The following is a 27,685-nucleotide window of genomic DNA, read 5'->3' on the forward strand; positions in this document are numbered from 1 at the left end:
GCTGCCAGGGGTGCAAGCAAGCAGTGGTCTTGGGCAGCAGCAGGAGAAATGAAATGCTGTGTTGTCCTATTTTGCAGCTTTCCTACCTTTGTTATAAAGCTTGACAAAGAAGGGGGGACCAGGGGGTAAGTACTTTAGCCACAAGTAATCTCTGCAATGTAGTAATCTTTGCCTTAAACAAGACAGGACTAAACCACGTTAAAAAGTCTTTTTTACTTTGCTTTTTACACTGGGTTTTCCTCTCACACCTCTCTCGGATGGGGTTGGTTTGAGTCTGGAAAAATGGGTTATGCATGAAAGACACTTGATGCAGAGTCAGAGGATTTTTCTTTTTTTTTTTTTTTCTTTTTTTTCCCCAAGTACATGGTTGGTTTCTGACTGGGATGCAGCCCTGTGATTTCTAACAGCTTCAACTGACTCAACCTACTGTGAAACATTAGGGAAAATCCACAAGGCCACTGATCCATGTATTCTATGTATTTCAACTATGTAATTGTAAGCCTTCTAAAGAGGTTTTTTGAATCCCTTGAATCAATAGTAAAATATATACATATCCAGGGAACTAATTCTTGGGCAAATAACCTGCTCTACACAAGTGTTGTAAGGAGCTACCCTGCTGTGTTCAGCACTGCAGCAAGACTCTGATGAATAAAGATTGGTCCCCAAGATAAACCTTTAAATCTTTGGTCATAGAAAATTTGCATTGCTAAAGGGTTATATTATGACTCAGTGGCCAATAACTGGTATTTCAGCTACTTGAAGAGAATTTCCTTACCCTTTATGTTTTCTTTCTCTAAATAACTATCCTGCTTTTTCCTCTGCACACCTGTCATAATGAAGTTACGGTAAAACATGATGATGTCCTCCTTGTGCAGTCTACTTGATACTGAAGCATCCAAGTGGGAGATTTGATCTCCACCCCTCTGCAGCCTTTCCTTCTTTTCCTCTTGTTGGTCTGTGTCTTTATCACAGGTGTTCATGTATTTGGTTCATTTTTTGCAGTATCACCAAAGAGGGGCAAGGAGGGAGAGAAGCGAGGATTGCACCCAAAGGCTACCTCGCTTGAGCTAGTTGAAGATAAGCATCATGCTATTTATGTTGAGCAAAGGCACCTGAACATACAAATCTATCCACATGATTATCTTGTTCACCATAAAAATCTGTTGCACCAGCATGACTTAAAGATGGACTTCTGACTTCTTAAAAATATGCTTCTCCAGAGAGAAGCATCTTGGCATGGAGAGCAAAGAGCAAGTGCCTTATGGATGTGCTGCTGGTGATTTGTTTGTGCCAAGTGGTGACTGACAGGATTGAGATTTGGGAGGATTCTGATCAGTAATATTGCTTGGCACTGACAACATACATTAAATGGCCAAACGCTGCCTCTTGTTTTGAGGTAAATGGAACGTCTTTGAAAAAATCTTCCAACTCTTCTCCTTAATTGGCTAGAGGTGGCCCAAATAAACATCTCTTTCTCCCTGGTAGCACTGAACGATGCCCCGACCCCCTGTCTCCGCTCCCCTGTGGGGCTGAGCATCTCGCTGGCCCCATGGGAGAGCAGCCGCTCAGGATGTGAGCAGCCAGGCACACCACCAGACCCGCAGCAGAGCCAAGGAGTCTGCTCTCCCACCCCTGCATTTAGAAGGTGCTTCCCAGTACGGTCCCAGTAGTAGATGTCTTCAGTGAGGCTTGTTATCACTGCCTGAGATAACCTTCCCTGTGATGTAATTTGACATACTGCTGTCAGTGGGGCTTAAACATAGTAATCTTTAAAAATGATTGGGAATTTGCCCTAGAGAAAAACCTGTTATGATTAATTTTTACAAATGATAAACCACTCCTCCTTCAAAATACTGCATGCTATGAAGTGTGATTTAATCCATTTAACTACAGAGCCTGATGCTTCTGACAACTGTGACTCAAATGTCATCACAGAAAGTGATATTTCAAGTGGCAGGGTGGGATTAGAAACCTGCTGAAGATTTGTCAAAGGAGAAGTAAGTACATAATTTTTAGATAAGTGATTTGTCTACTCTAAACCACTTCCGCTGAAAAGACAGGCAGCTTAAAAGAGAAACTTACACTGTTACACGAGAAAGAACATTTAATTGCAGAGGGGGGGAAAAGGCAATCCTCTTACTTATGATGGTAGTTAGAGAGAAAAAAACAGGTTACTGGGGAATATGGGTTTTCTATACAGAAATAGTAAAAGTATTTTTTCCCCTCAGAAAGTAAGATTTCATTGAGGCTTGTATGAGGAAGGAGCCAGTCTCGATATTTGGGACCTTGCAACTGCCTGATACCTTCTTGTCGTCGTTGATTTGTGTGTTTTTTGGAAATACGAAATGAGACTGTGATAGTTTACAAACCGTGTGAAAATGTTGGAAATACAGTAAAATTTGAAACGAGCACAAAAATGCATGTTCCGTGGCTGTGTTATTGTCAATTACAAATTTTGTTCGCATCCTCCAAGTCTGAACTCAGTGCAGTTACGTTAGCAGGGATTTTGGTCCTTGGTTTGGGATTATTGACATACTTCTCTTGCTTTGCCAGATCTCTAAAATTCATGCTTGCTATTATCTATTGCGCCAGCCTAGCTGTATACTTTACAGCTCCTTAAAGCATCTGTCCACTCTGAAAGGCAATAAAAAACCAGTGGTGTGAGGTTCTCTCTTTTTGTGTGACTGACTCTAAAATTTGATCAACTCCAATGGAAACTACATTTTGTGTAAGAGCTTGTTCCAGCAGCCCCGTGGGTCCTCCTGGATCTCTGTGGACCTCGCTGGAGGTTTGCCTGCGCCATAACGGTCTGTCCGCTGTGGATAGCGGACCGGTGCTGTGTTTTGTAGCACCTGTAGCAGCCATGTCATTAAGAAGTGTTCCTTCGGTTGGGCTTGTGCAGTTCTGAGATTGCAGAATTGAGGGTTTGGTTCACAGTACTGCTCAGTCTGGTGGCTGAGGGGAAGCAATAACCCCGTCTGACAGGCTGACCTTGAGCTCCTGTGTCAGCAGTGGAAGTTGGGCGAAGACCCACACGTACCTTTTACTTGTTTGAAGCGGATTCCGGGGAGGGGGGAGGGGGAAGAGGACATGAAATCTGACAGTGCTTTTTTGTGGAATCATTTTTCAGAGAAGAGCTTCTCTTTGATACCTGTGATAGTTTGCTGCTCCGATCTGTCATGTTGCAGACTTTCTGCGCGCTAAGGTGTTTACAAAGCACGGGTAAGTGACTGTAAGCACGGCAAGGAAAGCTGAGGCCGTTCCATTCGCCGAAAGGAATTTTTGCTGGAGAGCCAGGATATTTTTGATGAAATCTTCCTATTTTTTGCTGTTTCTCTTTCGCTCGGTTGGCCGCTGCTGGCTTCCCTGCAGCAGGGCCGGGAGTGCTTTAAGAGGTGGCGGTGCCTTTGCGCAGGTTGCGCCGGGGAAGGAAGCGGCTCGGCACCGCAGGAGCCTGGCAGGAAGAGGCTGGTGCTCGCCGGCCACAACTGAAACGGCCAGTCTTCCCTCGGAGAGCGACCAGAGAGCTTGTCACATGAGCTGCCCGGTTGGGTTGGTTTGTTGGGGTTGGTTGTTTTTGTTTTTTTTTTTTCTTCTTTGACACTGTCAATTGAAACTCTGGCCGCTCGAGGCTGCGTCGTGCCACAGTTCGATACGTGAAACTTGTGTTAAAAAGTGTTCCGGGTGGGCAGCGCGGAGCTGGGAGCGGCGTGGGAAGGGGCCGCGCCGCCAGGAGCAGCGGGCGGCCGGTGGGGGTGGAGCACTGAACCCTCAGAGCAATCTGAACCCTCAGAGCAATAAATAAATAAATAACTTGAAGCCGCCCCCCCCCCCCCCCCAAGCAAACAGCCCACGCAAGGCTGCCCCGCTGGTGGCGGCGACTCTAGCCGGCAGCACCCCCGCCCGCCGCCTGCGTGCCTCAGTTTCCCCTGGGCAGCGCTGGCGCCTGTCGCTCCGCCAGCCGGGGCACAGCGCTGGCCGCCGCCGTGCCCCCCCCCCGGCGCCGCTGCCCTCGGCTGGCGGGCCGACCCTCCCCCCGGGCTGCCCCCCGGGCCCGCCGGTATCTGCAGCCGCGGCGCGGGGCGGCGGCCGGTCCGGAAGGAAACTCCCGGCCGCGGGGGCCGCCCGACCCGGGCGCTGCTCCGCCGCCGAGGCTGCTCTGGACGCTAATTAGCATGACTAGTTTGATGGATTTAGTCAACAGCATTCAGCAAACTGGGTAGGGGGGAAACAAGTGGATGAGGTTTCCCAAATCTAAAGACTTTGCGGCCCCAGTGCCCTTAATGGTTTGTTACGCGGACTCGAACAAGTGTTGCTTCCAATTAATTGATCGAGGGGATTTATTTTAGTATTTTGGCTGGGTGCCAGAGACGGAGGCTTTGTCCTAGCGTTTTAAGCACCACCCCTCCTTGCAAGTTTGAAATGTGAGCTGCCTGGGTGGTGTTTTTTTTTTTTTTTTCCTTCTCCCCCCCCCTCCCCTTCCCCCCCCCCCCTCTTTCTCTCTCTCTTCCTTCTGGCAAAGTGGCTGTGGCTGCGTGTGTGTGTGTGTGTGTGTGTGCGTGCGTGTGCGTGCATGGGTATGAGAGCAGGAGGGAGAGGTGTAATGGGAAAGCAAGAGATGGATCACTAGAGACAGAAAAGAAAACCATCAATATCAGTAACATGCAGCTGAGGTGAGATTTTTCTGAGTGTTTGATTTTCTTAAAACCCTTTCAGAAGATTTAAAGCAGCCTTCTGCCATGCTGTATGCTGAAGACGTACTCCTAAGCAATGTCATAGGGATGCTTACATGTATATTGCCGTTTTAGGTCTGTTCGCGTACGTGTGAAGTTTTAAAGCTTAACCTGATTCTCTTTATTGTCTCTAGAGGGTTGTAGCTTGAGCACAAATAGCCTGTTGGCAAGTACGGCATGAGCCCATTAGCAAGACTCCATCTGTGATTGGTTTTGCCTGGAAACCGGGAGACAAGCAATGAATAATTGATGTGTGTTGTGCAGTAGCTGGACAGGCAAAGAGGAGAGAGAGAGGGAGAAACAGAGCAGGGTGCCCTCAGAGGGGGGAGAGCGAACAAGCTTGAAAATAGCTACTGGCTGCCTTGTGCTGAGATGAAGGCAACCCCGGCTGCCTTTGTTCTGCACTGGCTGCTTTCTGCCTAGAAGTGTTTGCAGACATATGTGGCCTTTTTCTGCAGCAGGAGAGAGGCAGGCGAGCAGAGGAGGGGGAGCAGAGGAAGACTGTAGGCTTTCTGAATGACAGAGAACTTGTGGGTAAGTTGGTTGCTTTGGGGGGAGAGGGGCCGGCCGTGTGGAAGTGGGGACGCGCGTGTGTGTATGTGTGCGCGTGTGTGTGTTAGCGCGCAGCCTGCCTGGGAGCGTGTGTGTGTGTGTGTGCGCGTGTGTGTGTGCGTGCGTGTGTGTGTGTGTGTGTGTGTGTGTGCCAGCGAGGGTGCATTGTGGGTAAGGCACTGCTGCATGTTGTCAGAGGGGATGGCAGGCAGGCAGGCGCCACCGGGAAACTGGGACGGGCTCGCCTACAGCCACCCTTCCTTCTGCTTGCTCCTGGAGGCGTTTAGGGATGCGGGAAGGAGGTGCGCGGCTGGCTGATTTAGCTGGACGTTCCCGTATTTTTAATTTAGGGGGCGAACCGTTTAAATTTTACAAGCAGCTTTGCTCATTGTATCTGCAATCGTAAAGCCAAAAGGCAGTTGTCGGTGGTGTTTTCTCCAACTTCAGCCTAGCTCGCACTGTCAAAACGTGACAAGCTGTTTTGCGAACAGCAATGATGATACTGCTGCCACCATTTCATTTTAGCTGTCTTTATAAAGCCCGTGCCATGCAGAACTCACATCTGTGGCAAGTGGTTTCCAAGAAGGTCCCAAAGAGGCGTTTGTGTCAATGGCAGTCTCGGGTATTCAAGTTGACAAGTTTTTTGCCCCTGGTGTTGAGTAGTAACAAGTGGCTTGCTTATCTCTTCGCCTGTGTAAAAAATGTAGGTTTTTAATTCACAGATTATTTAATTTGCATGTAATTTATGGAGTTTTAAGAAAGTTTCAAACTAGTGCTGCCAGACTGGGATTCAGGATGTTGGTTTCTTTCTTGGTTTAGTTACTTGCATTAAAGCAAATAATAAGTTGAAACTGAATAAAATGGCATGTATATTAGTGTACAACAAAAAACAAAACGCAAGGAATTACACAGCTTCAGTGTTTGCAACTCAGACATTGACAGCATGGTCTGCTAGGGGAAAAGACTTGCTATTGTAGATAGCAGCTCTTTGATCAATCATATCACTGCATAAGGTGAAATAAGCTTTGCCTGCAGTAGTGTCAGTGATCCTGTGGCCGATGAAGTCACTGTCAAAACAAATGTTGACTTCGGTCATACGTACTTCTTCTGACTTCAGGTGAGCCCGCGATAAGATCTGGCTGAAAACCCCCTAGTATCTGTCAGCTCTGGTTGAAATAAATGCTGTCTGGCCAATTTGAACCCCCATGGATGACAACAACTTATCTTGGCTCATAAAACTACAGAAAATTATGTCTGTTCTGCAAATCTGCAAAATCTGTAGATTTTGAACAGAATAGTTAATGGGGAGGTAGTTTCTTTCAAGTAGTCATGTCTCAAGTCAGGCAAGGCTAACCAGATTGTTAAGCTGGGATGACCTAAGAGAAACAATTAGCATGGCTGGAACACTACTTGGAAATGGAAGTACATCAAATTAAGATACAACTGAAATTACTTTGTTACCTAATATTTCCTTCAGTTTTTCTTCAGGTTAGGACTTCATTGCATTTATAATGGTGAGGACAGTAATTACCAGCAGCTAGCCATGCATAAAAGTAGAAGCTCTTCTCAGTTGAACAAAAGCATGTTTCCTCCGTGCTGTCACTGATCTGCTTAGTAGAATTTTGTTCCTCTTTTTTGCTTAGCACTTAAATCAAGATGGCAGCTTAAATGCAGTAGAACTTGCAAACAAAAGTTTGGGTTCATGTAAAATTACTTGAGAAGAACTCTTGAGTCAGTCACGCTTCGGTTTGAGTTTAAGCCAACAGAAGAGTGTTACCAAAGACTCAGTTTTGAAATTATGATTAAAGTTGTGATTTAAAAAAATACTTAACATTAATTTGATTCCCACCCACCCCACTTTCATCCCTTTCTGGAGGAACCATCAGAAGAACTCTTGGGAAATATATCTGCAAATGCAGTGAAATTCCACTTAGTAAAGAAGTCATTTGAACGTGCAAGGTACAGTGTTATTGAAAATTGATCATAAGAGATTTAAACGTAGTCTTAAACCTTTCATCTTGCGTAGCTTGAAGTGGAATGGGCACGTATGTCAAACCTGTGCGAGTCTGTGTCTCAGTGGTCCTGGCAGGAATGTTGCCATGTTCGTACTTTAGCAAAACACATGTGTTCTTACTGGCATTACTGGTGCTAAAAGTAGCATTTAGTCCTGGAACCCTTAAGCTGGACACTGCAGGAACACCCAAGAAAGCTTGTCCCCATGTAGCACACAGGGGACAGCTGCTGGTTACAAAGTGAAGAAGAGCAGCATGCAAACTAATAATGAGAGAATAATACAGGATACTTTGGGCTCAATTAATGAACAGTTCGTTGTTGTAGTAACAGGTACTGTATTAATTACAGTGAGATCATTTAAACAGAATGTTCTGGCAAAACAGGCCTTCTGTTGTTGTAAAGGTTAGTATAGCAATTAGATTAAGAGTCCTTGAATCCAGTCCCCTAACCCCCCCCGCCCCCCCCCCCAGTTACACGATGCGTAACTAAGACAAGAGAATAGTGTTTTGCTGTGTCACAAGGTAAGCTGAGGACACAGAAGTTCCCATGTTATCCTCAGTTGTCACTGGGGCTGTGACAATGCAAGGCTGCTTTCTCATGACCAGGACACCAGCAAAAGGGATGTTACTGATCATCAGCAACGAAAAATCTTACTAGAGTGCAGCCAGCAGGAAACTGTCACTCTATGGGATTTTACAATTGTAATTTTTTTCTCTCACAAGAAAAGACAGAACATTATATTAAAAAGTAAAACAGCTAATAGGGAAGGAGCTAACTGGGGGAGTGTAAATAAAACCCAAACCTTACCATGTGGAACATTGCTAAAATGACATTCCAGAGATCTTCATGATGGTCTCTGGTTTTGTTCCTCTCAGTTTGAGCACAGAGACTGCCACAGGAAATACCTTCCTCTGAGGCTGCTCTTGCAAGTGGAACTTTGCTCTGTTTTGAGTGGAACAAGCAGAAGAAGTTGCTGTTAAGAGACTGCCATGAAACTGCTTGTAAGCAGCTGGACAGCAAGGCTTTTTTGCTCAAGAAAAAAAACACAACAACTAAACAAACAAAGTGGGTAAAAGTGGCTTCCTCCCCGTGCTGCTCAACTATTGCTGCATTGTAGTTCAGAGCTATCCGAACTGGAGCTGGGTGATCTGATCTGAGCATCATAAGCCTAGCTGGGCCGTGTGGGTAGTTGTGCAGGCCGAGTGGATGGTGTGCTACCTGCAATACCTTGCAGGGTACAGCATACAGTGCAGCATAGCCATGCCCGGGGGGGGGTAAAAATATTGTTGTATCAGAGGACAGGCAGTGGGGTCATTTAAATTTCCTAGAGTTTGCTTTGGTGGTTTTCCTTGTACTGCCTTTCCAGATGAAACAAGAATGTTCCATGAAAAAATACTGGATGTGGCGTCTGTTTCACTGTAGTGTGGAGTTACTGATCGTTTCTTTGGAGTGACCAAAACAAACACATCCTTACAAAAATAGCTAAAATTTAACACTCTGGAAAAAATACATCAATAGCGCTTGACCCTTCTGATGGCAGGGTAGGGACAAAAATACCACCAGGTATACCTGCTTCTGAAATGGCTTTAGCAAAAGGTTGTTTAGGTATATAGAGCAGTTGTTCAAGAAGTAACTGAAAATCGACTCGTTCAGTGTCGGCACAATTTGAAGTTACTGAACAAAACCTTTTAACCCAAAATGTAAAAGGATGAGCTAGCCTTCACCTGAAATGGATGTTGCAATAATTATCAGAGGTACACCAATGCACAATAAAGCAAAGCAGTAATAGCTTTTAGGGCATGGTGAAGAGCGTGTATCCGTTTGTCATCAATGAGAAAGCAGCCAGCCAGTCTGGCACGTACATATGCTCTTTCACCGAGGATTCAGTCAGGAGACGAAAGTAGCCCAGAAAGAACACAGACGGGTTATTTCCCCCATTTTTAATTGAAAGTTCCCTGAAGAATTTTCTTCTTAAAAATCAAGACGAGGGATAGTTATAAAATGAGTGACACTGGGACAATAATTACTTCAGCAGTGTTTAAGGCTGCCACTCAGCCTACCTATAATAAATACTGTACATTTCTCCGTTTCTTGACCTGGATCATTCTCAAATGTCTGGCATTCTCCGGAGTGTGTTACTAATCCTGATTCCTAGCTTGTGGGGGCTCATTCTGTTGACAGTAATCTAGTGTGACCAATGACAGTTTTACCTATCCTAGAAAAAAAAAAAAAAAAGGTTAATTTTGTTCTCAGTTCTCTGTATTAGTACCAAAATGTTCAAGACACCCAGTTAAGCCCCTGACTCCTGTTGTTTGTTGTAACTGAAGTACAGCTCTCACCAACTTGATGAATAACCTTTAGGATTTATTTATCAGCTTCTAATCCTCTACCTGAATTTTCTTGTTAGTAGTTGGTGTTCTTTTTACCTCCTCAGTGCCCCTTACATCTCTTAAACCCCTTAAAATCAGGAGGTAGGAAGGCTGGACTCCTGTTGTCAACTCTGTGTTGACAATCCTGGGAGCAGACGAAACCCCACGGTTGTTGGTAAATCTGAGCTCATTAGAATGCTATTTGATTATAATGTTTTAGTACTTGGATGGGTTCCTTCTTAGGCGTGCTTATTGTTAAAACTATTTGTACTGGCTATTCAAAACCATTCTGATCTAACGTAGTTACAAAAGAAGTGAGTAGGGCTTCAGCAGAAGCAGAACTAGGGCAACCTGGGATGCTTATTAAAAAAAACCCTCACTCCTTATTCTTGGGTATCTTTTCTTACTCAAGCCCAAGAAGGTAACAGACTAACAGGAGATTGTCATATGAGTCTCTTCAGTATGCAGTTAGCTCTGCTAAGCAGCTTTACTGACCTGTTCTTTGTTTTAGTGATTTTAACACATCTAACATTTTACTAAGAGCCTTATTTCTGCATTAGTGAGTAGCAGGAAAAGAAAAAAACACTGTGTCATTTTTTTTGCCACTTACTTACCCATATTCTATCCTGACTTCAAAGAACGGTGTTAACAGTACTTTTGGTGTCTTATCTACTGACGCTATCCAACTGTTTTAAGAAAGTTGAGTTTTTCAAGCATTGGCCTAACACCATGGCTTTCAGAGGAGCCTGTCATGATTTACTTATTCATACAGATTGCAGTGGCTTATGTAGTCTTGATCCTGCTTGATCTGCCAGCAGTATTTGCTTCTATTGATCACAGGCTGTTACTTGACTGCCGTGAGCAGCTTGTAGGTCTCCCTGGTTCTGTTAATGGGGTCTACTATGGATACTTCTCAACGTTCTTGTTTTGTTGCCGTCAATAGTTTTAACTCCAGCCTTCCCGCTCAGACAGACACTCCCCACAGGGTTGTGTCGCACCCTTTGTGTTTTTTGATAAGTTTGGTAATATCTTAGTGAACTTTGACACTATAACTGGGGTTCTGTCCAGATTTGGCTGTAAGCTCTGATTTATAATACGTGTTTGGCAGTGTGCCTGGCTGTCATGTTTGCTTGTGTGTAGAAGCTCTTCCTATCCTAGGTGTAATAAATTGACATATTTTTGGAAGTAAGCACCAGTCCTTTATGTTCCTACGTACTTAAAAAAGGTACATATGCCTCCCTGCTGGTTTTCTAGCAGTAGGGCAACTGGGAGGTTAGGCTGGAGGTAACGTCTAAACCAGGTCGTTGTCTTGCACATAGACGAGCACTGATAAATTGTCCTTGTTCCAGTCAGCTTTCTAAATGACTATGTGTGTTTTCTAACTATTCCTCCAGGTGGAAATACTGAAATTCCTTAATCGGCTGATTTACCTGGAAAGTCCTTAAAGTAACTATCTAAATTGTGGCTGTCAAGAAATAAGCTTCATAAGACACAAGTTGCATTAAAATCAGGTTAAAACCAGAAACGTTCATGTAAACTTTAATATGGCCTTAGTCCATTAGAAACCAGAGATTTTTAACCTTTTTACTAAATGAGTTTATGGCTTCCAAATACGCTTTTAAGGCCTTTGAAAAATAGAAGCATAGATGGTCCTTGTGTATTTGTGTTTCTGGTTTTAATATGAGGATGACCTTCTTTTGAACATGCAATTAAGCTTGTGTCTGTTATTATTTGTGGCTCCTTATGTAATTTTCTTTGAAAAATGGCCCAGCAGATGGTGTTTGAGCAGAAAGAGGAGATAGCCAGTGGCTAGCTTTTTGAAGAAATATTTGAGATGGAGAATTATGAAGACCAAGTGATTTTACTTGTAAGGAACACGTTCAATACACAATGGTGCACTGGTTTCACCCTTCCACCATATAGATGCTTTTACATGTAGTGAGACTAGGATGATGGCTTTCTGGGTGGCCTGACATTCAGCAAGCTGCTGCTTTATCTCTGAATCTACAAAAAATACTAGGGGCGGGCATTTGTTTTCTCACAGAGAGAGTTTTGGATTTGGAGAGTTTATTGATCATTAGTGTGTAATACCGTATAATCTTGGATTATGTATTTTGCAATAAACAGAACAGAAGTTGCAGTTTATAATTTCTGCTAAGTTCAGAGTAGGTTATAAGAGATCTGAAAAAGGAAGTTTTAAAGTCCCATCTTAAGCGTTGACTTAAAATGGCTCGCTTGAAGCACTCACGAATCACGTTGGCAAAGGCAAAAGTGTCCTTCTTGTTAAATGACTGTAATCTAAAATGTTAGAGGGAGCTAAATGATTTATTGATGTCTATTTCTGAGGCATTTACCTGCACCTGTAGCCAGCCCATTCCATTTATTTTGGCTTGCTGACAAATTAGCAAGCTATTTGTATGTCAGATTTGGTCAGTAGTCATCTCCCTCCCTGTTACATATTGAACAGCTTTTAATTTAATTGTTTGTGGTGTTGGTGATTTATTATCCAGATAGATGTCACTCAGCGGAGCTCTTTTTAAAAAAGAAAAGAAAAAACCAGAGATTTCTTTGTGAATATTCTCATAGTGACTTAAAGAAGAGAGTATGCAGAGCAGCTTTCAAGCCTCTTCCACACAGAGAGGCAATTATTTGTGTGATGCCTTCCTTTCTGTTGAATAGTTTGGAACGTGAAATACTAGGTTTTATATTTAATGACTGGAATAAGATTAACTCTGTGATTATGGCCGTTGTCATCGTATCTAGACACCTTGAAGGAATGAGCGATCAGAATGACGTGTCAGAGTTCCAGCCACGTAAATGTGTTACAGAAATACTCTCAGGCAGGTTTAAAGTGTGCGTTGCCACCTGCAGTGATTACATCTCTTGAATAAGTTTTGCGGGGAATTCAAGGCAAAATTACTGTGTCTTGCTAAATTGTTTTAACTGTTGCCTTAGATCCGCGGCAGGGTGAGGATCTGAGCGCTGCTGTTCAAAGGCCGACTGCTGTAGTGCTAGAGAGAGGTGATGGCCAGACCTCAGTGCCGGCAGGTCTCCTGCCTTGCTGCTGCCTGCAGAGCAGCTGCCCCTGCTTCCCGGCTGAAGCGCAATAGTGAAATCTGTTGTTATGGGTATGTTTTCTTAACCGTAATTAGTCCGGTCTTGCACTTTATGAATTTTAGGTAACGTTTGAAATTTGGGCTTTGATACAGCAAAGAGGATTGCCCTGTCAGGTGAGCATGGCTGGTGCTGGCCATCCTGGCCACCTGGTTGTGCTGCGGCTCCCTGGGCCTGCAGTTGGTGGAAAGACCCAACAAATTTTTTCTCCTCTCAAACAGCACCATGGTTGCTAGTTAACATCGTTGTCACTGTACAGCTTGAAATGTTTTATGGTCTTACATCTACTTAACCTTTAATGTTTTCTGTCAACATCTGTCGTGACCTGGTGGCCTGTGGTTAGTAAAATGTGCCCTCGCAGGCTGCCAGATACTGTAATGGAATTAGGCCTTTAAAATTATCAGACCTGTCAAAAGGTCTTACAATCCTGTGAGAGCTTTAAGTGGTTTCTTACCTCCTCTTGAACACACGTTTGACCTGGTTGAAGTGGTTTTTCTTGCTTGTTTTGTTTTTACTTCCCATTAATACTTGTAAAACTGGGGGGAGGGGAGAGTTTGGTTTTTGGCATCATCGAGGAGCCTCCTCAGTTCTCTCTCAGATGTCTTTTTTTGCCTTTTCTCTTTCTTGCGCTTATAGATTAAGCTCTGCAGATATTTCAGTAGGAACTTGTTCCCTCAGGTAGGGGAGGAAGGACACTTCAATGTGCACTAGTTGGTCACTGTGCTGAGGGCTGACACAAGCCAGGAGGGAATGTCAGGCTTGCTGGGGGGGCTGGACTCAACGTAGTGCTCACAGAAGGTGCTGAGCCGACACCTCTGGAAACAAATGTCCTCTGCAGAGTGACTGTGGGAATGACAGTAACACTGCACAGTTACTAATATTTGCCACATCTGTGCTTTATCTTGAGTGGAGAATAATACTGGAGGTGCAAGATGGTTTACCTTTTGCTAGTTAGCTTTCAGTTACCTGTGGAAATGCTGAAAGTAGTTTTGTAGCACCTTGGTGGTCTCCCCGTGATTCTAACACAGTACTTGGTGGTCATTAACACCGTGAGGGATTCTGTAATGTGTTTGAACTGAGAGATATTACGTGTGTCATATCCAATAGAAATTGAAACGTGCTGTAGAGAGGCAATTTGACCATGTCGCGCACAGCCTGTAGCTGAGTTTGGGGAAGCCACCTTACCTGAGCGTGGTTCCTGAGTCCCACTTCGGAGCAGCTTCTTGTCTTTGTGAAGTCATTGCATCTGAGCTCTTGGCTTCAAATTATTGCAAGGTGTTAATACTGGATTTTTTAGTTAAAGTATGAGCCAACTTTGGCTTCTGAAGTAGTGTCGTGCTGACTCAGTTTCTTATCACCAGCAGGGTCATGCAAGGTGAGGAAAAAGAATAAAGCTAATAAAATGCTGCTGTTTGAAAATAGGTCTTGAGACCTTATGCATAAGTGATAGAAGGAAAAGCACTGCATCCATTTCATTTCCAAGGAAAAGACCTGCTATTACAGATCTTTTTTCATATGTCCATTGTCCTCATATAGCACAATCAAGAAAGGTAAAACAAAGTATGGTCCCTGCTAATAAACTGTGTGTAGGCATCAATAATATTACCTAAAAAAAAAAAAAAAAAAAAAAAAAAAAAGTTGGGGTTGTCTGAAGTGACATTAGTTGGAATAGACACTGGAGCAAATTGGCCTCTGAGCAAGAAGGTCAAATAGACAAATACCCATCCTTTAGAGAAAGTAACTCTTGATAAATTTTTTAGAGCAATTGCACTCAGTATTAAATCCTGAGCTGGAATGCTCCTATATCCTGACCCCGCTACAGTAATAGGTGCACTTCTCTTTTCTTTGGCGAACAAATCTCAAGAATGTCCCAGGGCCCCCACTGCACTAAGCAAGAAGAGATGGGGATGTAGGAATGAAATCAGTCATCAGGCAGCCCTCGAGAGTACCATGAGATGGGCTGTCCCTTCTGATCCAAGAGCTTGAGTATATTGGCAGCTAATATTTTTACTTCATCACAGTCTAGTGCATCAGCTGTTGCTAGCAGTGCAAAAATGATGAGCTTGTGGTAATAAGACAAGCATTACACTGTTCTCTGTGCTCATCAGGCATGTCATTGACAGTTTTCTTCTTGAGTAAAATTGGCCGCAGCATTTTGGAAGGGTTCAAAGTAGATTAGAATAAATTGTGTAGTGGACAGAGAGGAGAGGACCCCTCCCAGGCAGCAGAAGCCTGTTGGTGACAAACTGGGATTCTTTCTGGCTCCTGGGAAATGGGCATTTTAAAGGTTGCCTCGCTGTCTTAAGAGGAAGTACCTGAACTGTTGCTATTTCTACTTGTGTGGCAAAGACACGATAGCAGCTTGGAAAAAATGGGGAGCAATGAATGTCTCCTTCCAGTACTCACTGTTGTTTATTTAGCTGGATCACAAAGACCTCGGATAACTACTGTTTAGTAGGTTTTTATTGAACAGCAAGGAAAAAGCGGTTTAGGTGATGAGGCAAGCAGCTTCCCGCAGCGGACAGATTCATTGGTCCTGATTCTCTGCTGTGTTCTTCTAGTGTCAAGTTAAGCAAAGCTGATGCGGATTCCTGGCAAATGGGACCTCTGACAATGCTTAGGTTATTTAATCCTCATTGCTGGTTCCCAGTTGTGATGGTTTCTGTCACCAGTATGTTCACTGTGAGCTTCCTACTTTTCAATTTTCAGTATCTCCTGTAGCCAGATACGTGCCTAGTCCATATGAACACTCAGAGTTTACCCAAGTCATCCAAGATACTGGGTAACAGATACTTCACTTGAAATACGCATTTGGTTTTCCAGCCATTTAATCACTTTAAAGATGTACAAATTAAAAAAGGTGTCAGGGTGACCCGGACAAGATTGAAATGAGGGAATTTACTTGAATGAGGCAGAGCCTGATCATAAAATAATCCTGTATGCGAGTTAAACGTTTCTTGTTTTAGTGGAGTCCTGAGTAGTAGTCTGAGTGTTCCCTCTGCAGCTCACTTCTGCCTATTTAGAACTCTGTGTTTAATACGTCTTTAATATAATCTTTCCCCTAACATTGCCTCACTTTTCGCTTCTGTGCCTGCATTTGTACAGTACCCTGACTGTCAAAATGTCTGACTACAATATGTAAGTTAACGTCTTAGTGTGAAAGTAGTGTTTATTATTCATTGTCTTTACATGGAAATGTCTGTGTATTTGTTGATCTTCACAAAGCATGTCAAACAGCTGGTAATTTTTCAAAAGTCTCACTGCAAATAGCGCTTGTTACCTTAAACTGAAACCTTACCGTGGCGCTTGGTTTTCTATCAGTGGAATCCCCATAAGCCATCCTTCTAATTGATGCCATTACAAGCTGTTGTATGGTTTCACTCCTATTTGGCAAATTTTTCAAAGTCTTCTTTAGATTGCTAGCAGACTAAAGCATTGTTAAAAATTTTTGCCAATCGTCACCATCCAAAACTGCAGTCTATAGTTGACTTTTCCCATATGTTTGCCTAATCTGTTTTGAGATCAGTTTTGCACAAATCAAGGACCCCAGGGCAGGTTAAAAAAAAAAAATAATAAAATAAATCTAAGTGGCTGTCTCCAGAAGCTTCTGCTGCAGATTTCATTGGTGATTAAGGTATTTCTGGCCTGTCCTTAACTCCCCTTTTCCATTCCAACACTAGAGATTGAAGATTGTGTTACATACTGCATGAGTACTAATATCTACATATACCAGTATTGACTTCAGCAGCAAAATAATCCATAATCAGTTTTCCTCCAGTGATAGTGATTTCTCTCTTAAAAGCTGGAAGATAGCTCTTCCTGTGTAGGAAACAGAGTAGACCTGTGTTCTGGTTTGTACTGTGTTTGACAGTACTCCAAGTAAGCAGGGAAAAGAGAAAGGGGAAGAAAAGTTTTCCAAACCAACAGTTTTTTGGTAATTATGGTATTACTAACATTTTAAATTTACATTAAACTTTGGCTGCTATAAAGTAGCCATCAGATTGGTGACTTCTGCCTGCCTTGTACCACCCCTTCACATTTTCCCACAGAGCTGTGTGTGCTTCCCATTCCGTACTCTGAACTCTGAAAATTAACCTACTCTCCACTGGAACTTCAGTTTTACATGACGTGAAAGGCATGCAGCTTTGGGGGTCTTGTTTGTTCCTCCGTTTCAGTGATTTCTCTGCAACCTGGAAGAAAGGCAATTAGCTACAATGATAGGGAGTTTTCTAGAGTGAGGATGAGGTAACCTGAAATGAGATCTATATGTAAAACTTCTGTGAGCACAGAAATGTTGTTAAAGTCTGTGCTTATTTACAGCTCTCAATACAGGCAGAAATGCCCAGGGTAGGTATAGCTCTAACGCAAAAATGGCCTTTTGCTGATGCAGCTTGTTTCATTCAAGGAATTAGTATAAGCTATAAACTAGCAAGATCACTTTTCTTTGCTGATACAAACTGTATTTGCAGTAGGCATGTATATCAAACTTTTTGAGGGTGGTTGTGCTGGCAGAATATCTATTGAAATGGTCGCAAGGAATGGAAGAGGCGAGAAACATACTCCTGGAAGTAGCTACATCTCTTAGAGCTTACACAAACTTTCCAACCTTTTCACTAAGCACTGTCTTCTGGTGATGCTCTGTTGCTGTCTCATACTTTGTATTCAAACTCAGATGTGTCCTTAGCTAGGCACTGTAGTTAGTATGAAAACCTGTTGGTAGCTCATTGAGGTTAGTTGAGGTGCGTGTTCTAGCAAACTTGTTTCCAAAGACTCCCTCCTGGATATTCTTCAATGTCTTTCTCTGAAACACTCCTTCTCCCCATAGCATCATTTTTCTTTGTGTCATGGATCGCCCATGAATAACAGTAAACCTGCCTAGTCTACAGATTCTGTAGGGGGAAAAAAAAAAGGCTGGCTTTTAAAGATCGGTAAGCAGTTGAACAACACCAAAATGTTACAAGCTGGTTCATGAGAATCTTGTCAGCATTATGGAAATGCATAAAAAAAAGCTTTACTCCTTGAGAAGCACTTTTAGGATGAGTCTGATGCAGACCTGTACGCAATTTGGAGGTTGCAGTTTGGAAAGGCTGCTCCCACCCTGAATTTCATTTTGGATTTCAGTTTCACAGACATATCAAAGAAATTACAAACTCAATTTAAGTGGGCTTGACTTGATTAACAGCAACATCTTCCATATTCTTCACCGTATTTGCAGTTGCCCAAAACTGTTGACCGAAATGCATCCCATCCCCTCCTGCTCTTTCAGCAACCTCAGCTGTCTTTCCTTTGATAAATTTCCTGAACAAGCAGCTTAGCCTTGTTTCAGTATAAAAATACTCAGTTCTAGCTCGGAATGAAAACTACTTTTCATATATTCCCAAGACTGCCTGGTGGTGTTGGTTTTGTGGGGTTTTTTTTGCTCTTCCATGCAGCGACCTAGCCTTTGGAAATAAACTGGGACTTGCCAGAGCAAGGCATATTTGCGACTTGAGCAACTCCTGTCTAAACCACATCTGTGAGCTTTTTGTAAATGGATTAAAAGGCAGTTATGCCTTTTACACCAAAATTGATGTGGTCCATTTTTTCCAGCCAAATGGTCTTCAACTGTATTTGGAAGATCTGTTCAAAGATAAATATTGCTGCTGGTCATCTTTTTCCAGTGTTGGTTTTCTTCTGTAGAAATGTGATCACTTATTTTTTTACTTCTCTTTTAGGTTTTGACAAATAAACCAGTATTTAGATCAGATGACAATAACACGGGACAACCTCTCTCCATAGTCTTGCAATTGAAGTGTAATAGTTATTTCTAGCATTTGATAATCACTTGTCTGGAATATCACATTTAGCCTCCTTAAATATCTTGTTAATCCAGCAGTAATGGACTGTTGATGTTACAGTTAAGCGAATCCAACCCATAAAATGATAATCCAGTGACTGGCCCACCATGACCCGAGGTGGGGGCTAGATTTTGTGCTGAGGTGGAGCCAGTTTGCGGTCCTGGCTGGGGGAGCCTGTGCGGAGCTGGGGAATGGAGCGTGTGTCAGCTCTGAGCCATTCCTGCCCGCCTCGCAGGTGTAGGCCAGGAGCCACAACGCCGGTTACTTGGGTGTTTTGCTGTAGGTCGTTTTTCCATTTGAAAATGAATTGTGTTTTTATCTGCATGCCTGCATGCTGGTTACTTGAAATAACAATTTAGAGTAAAAACTGATCAGTCATTTGTTTTGTTTTAAGTAATTTATAGAATTGTCTCTTCTCCTCCCCTCCTTTTCCTCACTCTCCCCCCCTCCCACTGCCACCGCTCTCTTGACTTTCCTCTCATCTTCTCCCTCTCTTTTCCTCTCTCTCCCTCCTCTTTCCTTTTCTGTCTCTCATCTTTCCCTGTCTCCCTATGGCTCATCCCCCCCCCCCGTCTTCTGCCCCTTCTTTCTCTCCCTCTCTCATCTTGTCTTTTCTCTCTCGACTTCTCCCCTCCTTCTCTCTCTGCTCTCCTCCCCTTCTCTCCCTCTCCCATCCTTCTCCCACCCTTTCCCTTGATTTCTCTGCCCTTCCCCCCTCCCCCTTCCTCTCTCATCTTTTCTGACCCTCACCCTCTCTCTCACCCTCTGCCTTTTGTCTCTGCAGAAGGATTGGGTCTGTCAGCAGGAAAGAAGTTGTGTGCTCTCTTTGGGCTGTGTAACTAACGGTGCTGTTAGAATTCCAGAATAAAGACAGCTGAATAAACAGCTATAATACCCAGAACATAAGCAGGATAGGTGAAGTCCATGAACACAGGAACAACAAAAGGACAGTACACAAACCCTGGTAGGCAACACACCTGAATCTGATGTCAGTCACGGTAAGGAAGGACTCCCTAAGTTAAAAAAGATATTAGGTACAGGTGAGGGGAGAATCGAGTGTCTGATAGCAATATCGGTTCTATGTGCTTTTTGCTTTACAAGCTTATGCTTGTCTTTGTTGGTGTTTATGACTTTCTTTGAAAAGTTCAGCAAAAACCCTTGAAGAATTGCAGTATGAAGTGATATTAAAATTTTGTCTCGAGTTTGAGAACAGGTTTTCAGGATTTCTCTCTTGCTCGAGGAAGGGGCTGGCCAGTGTTGCAGTGGGTTTGTGTGCACAGGCAGATGGGCAAATGTACCTGCCTGACTTTCCGCGTGACAGCTGTACCCATTAGGCTGCATTTGCTATCTCACTTTCTCTAGTGCCATATGTTCTTTTTCTTTAAATAAACAGGTATATAACAGTTAGGACAGATGTGAGTAGCAAAATGGTGTAAGCAGGGGAATGATTTGGAGCAAGACTCCAGGATTGATTTTGACGCCAGTAGTCTTAACCGGTTTATGATAGAACTGAATTAGTACGTTCTGTACAGTTCCTTTCACTGTTCCTGTCGATGGCAGGGTATCTTTAATCAACTTGTAATTTTAGTTTCTATCTGTCTGCTTATGACTCATTAGTGTTTGTAATTCCATCCTTTTTGAGCTTAGTGGCTTGTATATTGCTTACTAATGTGCTTCAGGAGTGTTGCAGATCAGTTTTGTAGACGGTCTAGTCAGTCTCCACAGCAGAGAGGCTCTTGCAACTGTTTTTGTTTTGTTTAATTTTATTTCACCAGTACAGACTTATTGAGGTAAATACGTTCTTGAAACGCCTTAGAAAACAATGGTATTAAAAGCATCAAATATAAACATGAAGGAATTAGCATTAAATTACAGTGAAACAGCAGCTGGAAATGTAATCGTGTAGACAGCTACTTTATAGCAAGGAATTCAAAAGCAGTTACGCGATATATTTTTGAATTACACAGACTTTATTCAAGAAGATACAAGGAGTGTGTCAGAAGAATGGGAAGGGGTAGGACATCCCCCTTCATGTATGCAGTGGAGAGGTATAGTTTCCCTTCTCAGGGAGGAGTTCTTTTGATTTTAGAGAAGAGCATCTTTGAAAGCAGTGTCTACTATTATGAATCTGATCTTTTTCTTCCTTATCCTTGTCTGCTGCTTTCACCACGTCTAGTTATGAACAAATACAGCTCTAAAACATCAATGGGATTCTCATTATTTGCTACCCACGCTTGAGTTCTCTTTCCTCCCCAACCCTTGGTATTAATGAGCGATAGCTCACAATAATTTCGTATTCTCATAATGTGTTTTAGAAGAGGCAGTCTTAAGATTAAGGAGGATAAATGAGACACCTTAAAAAGGCCTTTTTACAGTTGCTTATCAGAGTTTGATTCCCACATTGATAACATAAGGTCAGGATTTATGATAGAAACATGGGTTTATACTACATTCTCCATGATTGGTTTTAACCTGATTTGTGCTGCTGCTTGTGTGTTTACACTTCATCTTAAGGTATTAGGAGGAAATAGTGTATCGTAAATAACACATCAGAAGGCAATTTAGTACACACCTTAGCATCTGTTGCTGGGAAGGCAGAAAAATAGTTTCACTGGCCTGATTCAGCACAATTTTGCAAGAACAATACTGTGTGTAAGTTTGCTGGGAGAAGGTAGGGAAATCCCAGATGAGCTGAGAAAACTCTTGAGCGAATTTACCACGGGGTTGTCTGCTTAATAACCCACTTGGCTTTCCAAGATGAAGCACGGGGATAAGCTCTGTGCATCCTCCTCAATGAGCTGCAGTGGTTAAGTGGCCCAGTCAAGTCCTCAGGCCCACTGTAAGAAGTACACACGTGTGGAACTGGGGGTGCAAGCGGGGCTGAAAGCCTGACACAAAGGTCTGTGCTTCATCTGCCCAGAACCCAAAAGGTTGCTTTGTGATGGAGAGGGTGATGTCAGCATCCTTGGCCCCAGAAAAGCAGTTGAATCCTACCTAGCAGATAAAATCCCATCCTTGCAGTAGTTTCTGTAGATTTTGCTGTTCGCCTGAGCACACTCAAGACTTTACCAGAGGAGTTCATTTTGTTTCTCCCGTTCCCCGTAAATGAAAGAGATACTATTGAATAAATTCTCTCTCTTCAATTCATGTGCATTTTAGTTTTGACGTGATAGCTCGTGACTCTTGATAGGCATTTTATAATTCAACCTTTAGGTTTAAAATGCTGCCTCTGATGTGAAAATGAACTAAGCATATTATCAATGAGACCTGCACATACCTCTTGTCTTTTGGACGTATAATCTCTATGCATCATCGTGTTTCCTTCTTCACATTCTATTAATTTTTTATGAGCTTCATCAGAACTGTAAAGCACAAGCTGTTTCCATGTAGATGGTTTTTATGGTGACTAAACATTGGAGAAAGGAAAACAAATAATTGTCCCAATATACATATTGCCTGGGATGAACAGATTGATTTAAAATGCACTGCTCCAGTGCTTTGTATAGGCAGCAGGCTTGTATGATTCAGTTCTTATTTTCTGGCCTTTAGTTTGCTAATCCTGATTTTTCAGCTTGTCATTTTTTTTTGAGCTAAGCCTGTTGCCTTTTTAACTAATACAAGAAAATTTATACGCATTGCTTTCATTGTGGAGGTAAACATTGAGTAGAATCATTAGATAAGAATAATTGCTGGGTCTTTTTTGAAGTTAATATCCTACATTTCAGAAAATGACTTGTTTTTTTCTTCCACTTTTGATCTTAGACGTCACAATTGGCAAATGTGTGAAACTTGCTATATTTTTAAGAACAAGAGCTAATGTTTAATGTCCATTTATGTCATTTATGTTCTCTAATGTCAGTGAGCATGTGTACATAAAAATGCTTAATTTTATTTTGATTTCCACTCTGTTCCTGGCTTTGTAGATGTTTTGTAATATGGATTTCCATGAACGTGACTGAGCTGTGTGAAGGAGTAAACTAGCAGTAGTAGACAACGTGTATTCATTTCTGAATACTAGTAATATGATTTTGAAACCTTTCCTGTCAAGTGTATCTTTTCCATGTAGCTTGATGTTTCTATATTCCTCTCTTTATGAAGAATGCAGTTTTTTACTGTTTACACATTCAGGTGTCATTTGTGTTTCTTCAGTCATGTTTGCTGATCTCTGGATCTTTTAACATTTGCTTAGCTTTTTAAGGCAGATAAACCAAAACTATATTCTATATACCATTGAACATTGAGCCTTTGACTTCAGTAGCAATAATTAAAGTATTATTGCCATTTCCTTCTTATGTCCCATCTTTCAATTTCTTACCATATATTGATGATTTCATCTAGGTTTTTTACAGTGCCATGCCCTTACCCTGAAAGGTTGGATGCGTCTAGAACCCACTCATGTTTTAAACTGGTGCAAATAGTCATATCCATCAAAACAGAATGTAGCGTGGCATCCACTTGACCATACACTTTCTTTTTTTTTCTTTCTCATCTTGTCTTTTTCTAACCTAGGAATGTGTCACCTTCAGATTCTGTCATATGACTTTCAAACTCTTTTTCCAGAGACTGGATGAACACATTAAGCACCTTTAATTTTTGACATTATATTGATTCTCTTCTCATGTTAACCATTTCTGATGTTGAGAGCTGTTGATTCTGTTTGTCTTTCTGTTAAGCCCTTCCAAGAGGATGACAATGCTGTTTGCTACAGATCCCACGACTACTGAGTTTCTTGATAGTCTGTTGCCAGGGACTTTGACCAAGACTCTTCAAAAGGGCAGCTGAGTTACATGAACAAGCTTCATTTCAGGCCTGTCTTCGTTGACATGTTCAAAGAACTGTATGGGTTTACCTCTGTCGTATGTTCAGTTTTGTGTTTCTGAGTATTAAATTGAGGTTAACTGATAAGAAACTCTTGAAACTGGGACTTGGCACACCTCAGATGTTTCACTGTTAAGGCAAGCGATAGGGTTAAATGACCAGCTGAACTCAGTGCGCTGTGAAGAAGGACAGTACTTCTCATTACTGCTGCTTGCCCTGTTGCCAATGCAGAGTGTAAGTAATTTATATCTTCTGTAATTGTAAGACACACGGTAAATTGAACACTTGGAGCTCTTGTCTGGTGCTGTAACTGTCCATATTAACAAATAGTAATTGATGCACCTCTCCTTGAACAAACTTTTCAAATGTCTTGTTCGTAAGACTCCAAGATTTCATGTCAGCAATAAAAGCCTTGCAGGCAAAGTAAAAGCAGGGGTTTTGCTGACATTCCAGTGCAAGTCAGCTGTCTGTCCCAGTGCTCTGTTTTTATAAAAATGGTACACAGCCTCACAATCTAGCAGATCAACAAGGTCAGTTTGGGAAAGCAGATAAAGGAGACAGTATTGTCTGCCTGCTGTTTGCACCATGCTGGATAGATGGGCTTTGGTCATGTTGCCTGTGTGGGATATTTTTTTTTTTTTAATTCATCATGCTTTACTGTAGTCATTTGCACAAAGGATGCTTTTAAACGCGTAATGAGTGCTTTCCTGTTTGGCAGTTGGTTAAACTGAACTTTGTGTCACAGCTCTTTACGATTCACTCATACAAGACCTAAAACATTCAAGACTGGTAGGGGGGCAAAAAGCTCTGTCTGGCTCATGCTGTTTCTAGGAAAAGGGAGTCTTGGTCGGGGGAAAAACCCTGCAAAGACCTACAAATTATGCAGTGTTCTTTCTGTCCATGAATAGTTTCTCTTGTGAGTGAAGGAGGCTGTATTTTTGGACTCACAGACAAAGCAAGTTTTGCTACAACTGGCTTTTCTCCAAAGCACACTTTCTGTGCTTGTTTTATTTATTTTTATTATTTAAAAAATATAATGATAGCCTGAAAGCAATCTGAGGGCCTGAGTAAAACATGAGTGTCCAATTAGTCTTGTCTGTAGTAGTATTGCAGATAATCTTCCTGGGCAGTGAGGCTCCACTGAGCCTCTGAATTAGAGCACCTCTGTTTCAGCAGAAACTTCATTCTTTGGCTTCTTACGTTCCTACTGAGAACAGCCTCGTGCTTGCACGGAAAGTCAAAGGTGAATCATATTTCAGATGGTTATTCTTTACCTTTTACTGCAACTTGTAAATAATGCTGTAAAATTGTACAGTTTCATCCTGAATTAAGATCATTAATGTAATACACACGCTCAGCTTCTTTGAGTATGTGGCCCTCTGTGACCTCAGGACCTAATTCGATATGAAATAAGTTGGGTTTCGCTTCTGGAACCAGTGGAGATCTGGTATAGGGTACCAGCTTGCTTGGCTTCAGTTCTATTTCATCCTACTACTGAAAAAAAGTGTGTGTTTCTCAATTTCAGTATGGTTTTACAGCCTTTGTCGATCATTTCTCAAGGTACCTGCATTGCAAAGTCTGGTTTCCTGTAAAAACTAAAAGATGTCTCAAGAAAAATTAAAGTAACTTTTGTTAAAAGTGAAAATTGCCGTTCAGCAAGTTGAGGCCACTTAAAACAAATACATGTTATTACAATTAAGAGATCCCTCTTGTACAAGTAGTGTCTGTTCGGTGGCATCAGTGGCAGAGATGAAAAAAGAAAATCTCTGGTCAGTGGGTCTCTGCAGTTTGCTCATGGAGGTGGGAGCAGGTGGTAGGAGGAGCAGAGTACTGAAAGGCTGCAAGGGGGCACTGCTGTTAACAGCGCTTGTGAAATGACATTCTTCTTTCAACAGCTGTAAGCTTAAGATTCCTGCGTGGATGCTTAATATGGTCCCACCTCTTCGCTGTGTCACTTGTCAAGTGCTGAGAGAAGATCACTGGCAGGCTGACAGTACAAAGGCTTCCTGTTCAGGTGCCCACTGACTTGGGGCAGCTGCTTGCTACCCTCGTGCAAACGAGACGCTGACCTTGTTCCCGTTGGCAGTGGATGGGCTGTATGGCTTTCAGCTTGATGTGCTGAACTGTTGTTGGTACACAAGTAGGGGGACGGGGCTTCAGCAGGTGTGGAGATCCTCCAAGGTCTCTGAACTATGCTGGTGGGTCAGTGATCGCATGAGGCAGGTGAAGCCAGTGAGAGGGAGATTGGTTGCTTGGGGGTTCTTCTGGAGCTTTTCTCCAGTTAAGCAGAGGTTGTCATGTCAAAGAACATCACTGCTGTCTCTATCATGAAATCCTAAATTTGTTTAAAAAAAAACCCTACATATATATATATATATATATATATAAAATCAGCGTGTTTTGCATGTTGGTGAGGATTGGCGGGAATGTTCCCATGTTACAGCTTGTAGGTGCAACCAGAACTTATCCCATCCCTGCCACCACCACCAAAAGGCCTCCCAGGACCTTGTATGAACTGGAATTATGGGATGCACCATAATGGTTCATAACACCTGTGAGGAAGAAGAGGAAAAGGGATTTTGAAGTAAAGTCCTTAAAATATGCCTATCCTACAGGAGCTGAGTTTCATTACTTAGGAAATTGTATCCAGGGAAGGGTGGTGTTTTGTGGATTTATTTATTTTTGTTTTGTTTGTTTCAAATGAAGTATAGTCAGGAATAGGCTGACCTGACCAAGGACAGACCAAAATAAATAACCAGGCAGGAGTCTTCATCAAGGTTTTATGCTGTATGCTCTAAGCAGTATTGTAGTACCAAAATTATTTCAGCAAAGATAATTTCACCATTCGGTCTTTGTGGATTTGAAGTGGTTGTCAGAGCATTTTTCAATTAGTCTTACATGGGTAGGTGATAACATTGGAACTCAATTTTAGGTGTATTGCTAATCAAGGCAGGATTGTTAGGGCTCATTGTTCTCATAGCGAGATTGTTCTTGGGTCCTTATCCTTTCGCTGAGTTTTAACAGTTCAGGCTGAAATCTAACAAAGTAGGCATCTTCATCTGAAGGGAAAAAAAAATTGGGAAAGGAAAAAAGAGAAGGAAAGAAGGAATAAATAAATAAAAACTATATATGTATTTCAGAGAACAGGCTAAGCCATTGTTTATGGAAAAAAAAATTGTCTTGACCTTCTCCTTCTAGGTATAGTGTGTTTCCCATTTGGCAAGATGTTGGTCTTTGAGTAGCTAAGTCATCGCGGGGCGGGGGTTGCTGTTTAAGAAAAAACCCAACAAACTACCCAGAGTTGGCTAAGTTGATACGCAGCTGAGTAACTGTGGTTTGCAAGTACTCACAAGGGACCTCCTTGGCTTTAGAAGAGAAAATCTTAGAAGACCTCCTCATGGCTGACCATGTTTGAACTGCTCCCAGCTTTGACTGCTAACCAGCATTTTCAGACTTACCAGCTGAGCGGGCATAGCCAGGCAGCACCAGTGAAGCCAGGCCTGTTTGGCAGCTATTACGAATCCCACTGAAAACAGAAATGGGGCGTACTGTCGGTGGTGTCTAGTCATAATAGTTCAGATTTCAGACGCATAATATATCCATCAGAAAAAATACAGCATTCACACTAAGAGATGACTTGTCCTATGGTGCTTCTCAGGACATTTGCATGTTCTGCCATCTAAAGTATTAGGTGTTTCCCACCTGAAACGGTGTGGAAGCTGAGAGATTGCCGAGGTGGACAATTTTGAATTTGTTACTGTTGGACTGATCCAATATAGATTGAATGCAACTTACTTCACTGTAACTGTGCAAAATGGAATGCTAATTTGCAAGTAGTGGAGTAATACCCAGCTTAAGTGTTGAGATGAATTATTTTTTCATTATTATTATTATTCATAGTTGATTTTTCTAGTACTGCAAGCTGTAAAACCTGAAACCATTTTGATAGCAGTAGAGATGTTGGAATTTATCTTAATAACATGAAACAACATCTCAATTTTTCTTTTAAGGATCAAAAAATGCTGGTGCCGTTTATTCCATCAGTTGCCTGTCCATTCCTTGAGTTAGCTAGTTAGAAGTGTGCGTGCAGAGGGATGCACCCCCTCGCATCCCTCCTGGGTGGCCTGGAGCTCTGTCTGGTGTTATTATAGAAGTAATAAGGGTTCACTCAGGTATGGCTCTCTCTGGCTCAGCTTTCAGTTAGTGAAGTGTCAGTTTATTCTAATCTAGATGGGGTCCGTCTGCTTTC

General features: G+C 42.4%; 1 protein-coding gene across 11 annotated transcripts in view; it reads left to right on the forward strand.

The window, feature by feature from the left end:
• Positions 1-27,685, forward strand: part of ZMIZ1 (zinc finger MIZ-type containing 1) — a 359,397-nt gene that overhangs the window by 259,685 nt on the left and 72,027 nt on the right. Inside the window, exons 1-2 of one of the 11 annotated variants that reach the window (XM_080400886.1) lie at positions 4,505-4,673; positions 5,192-5,267. The exons of 8 other annotated variants lie outside the window; for them this stretch is intronic. The gene's annotated coding sequence lies outside the window, so the exon portion shown is untranslated. Of the gene's footprint in view, positions 1-4,503; positions 4,674-5,191; positions 5,268-27,685 lie in introns of those variants that run through there. 2 more of the 11 variants (XM_080400887.1, XM_080400878.1) reach the window with 2 other exon arrangements.

The sequence above is a fragment of the Falco punctatus genome, assembly GCF_963210335.1.
Source record: "Falco punctatus genome assembly, chromosome: 9".
Lineage (NCBI taxonomy): Eukaryota > Metazoa > Chordata > Aves > Falconiformes > Falconidae > Falco > Falco punctatus.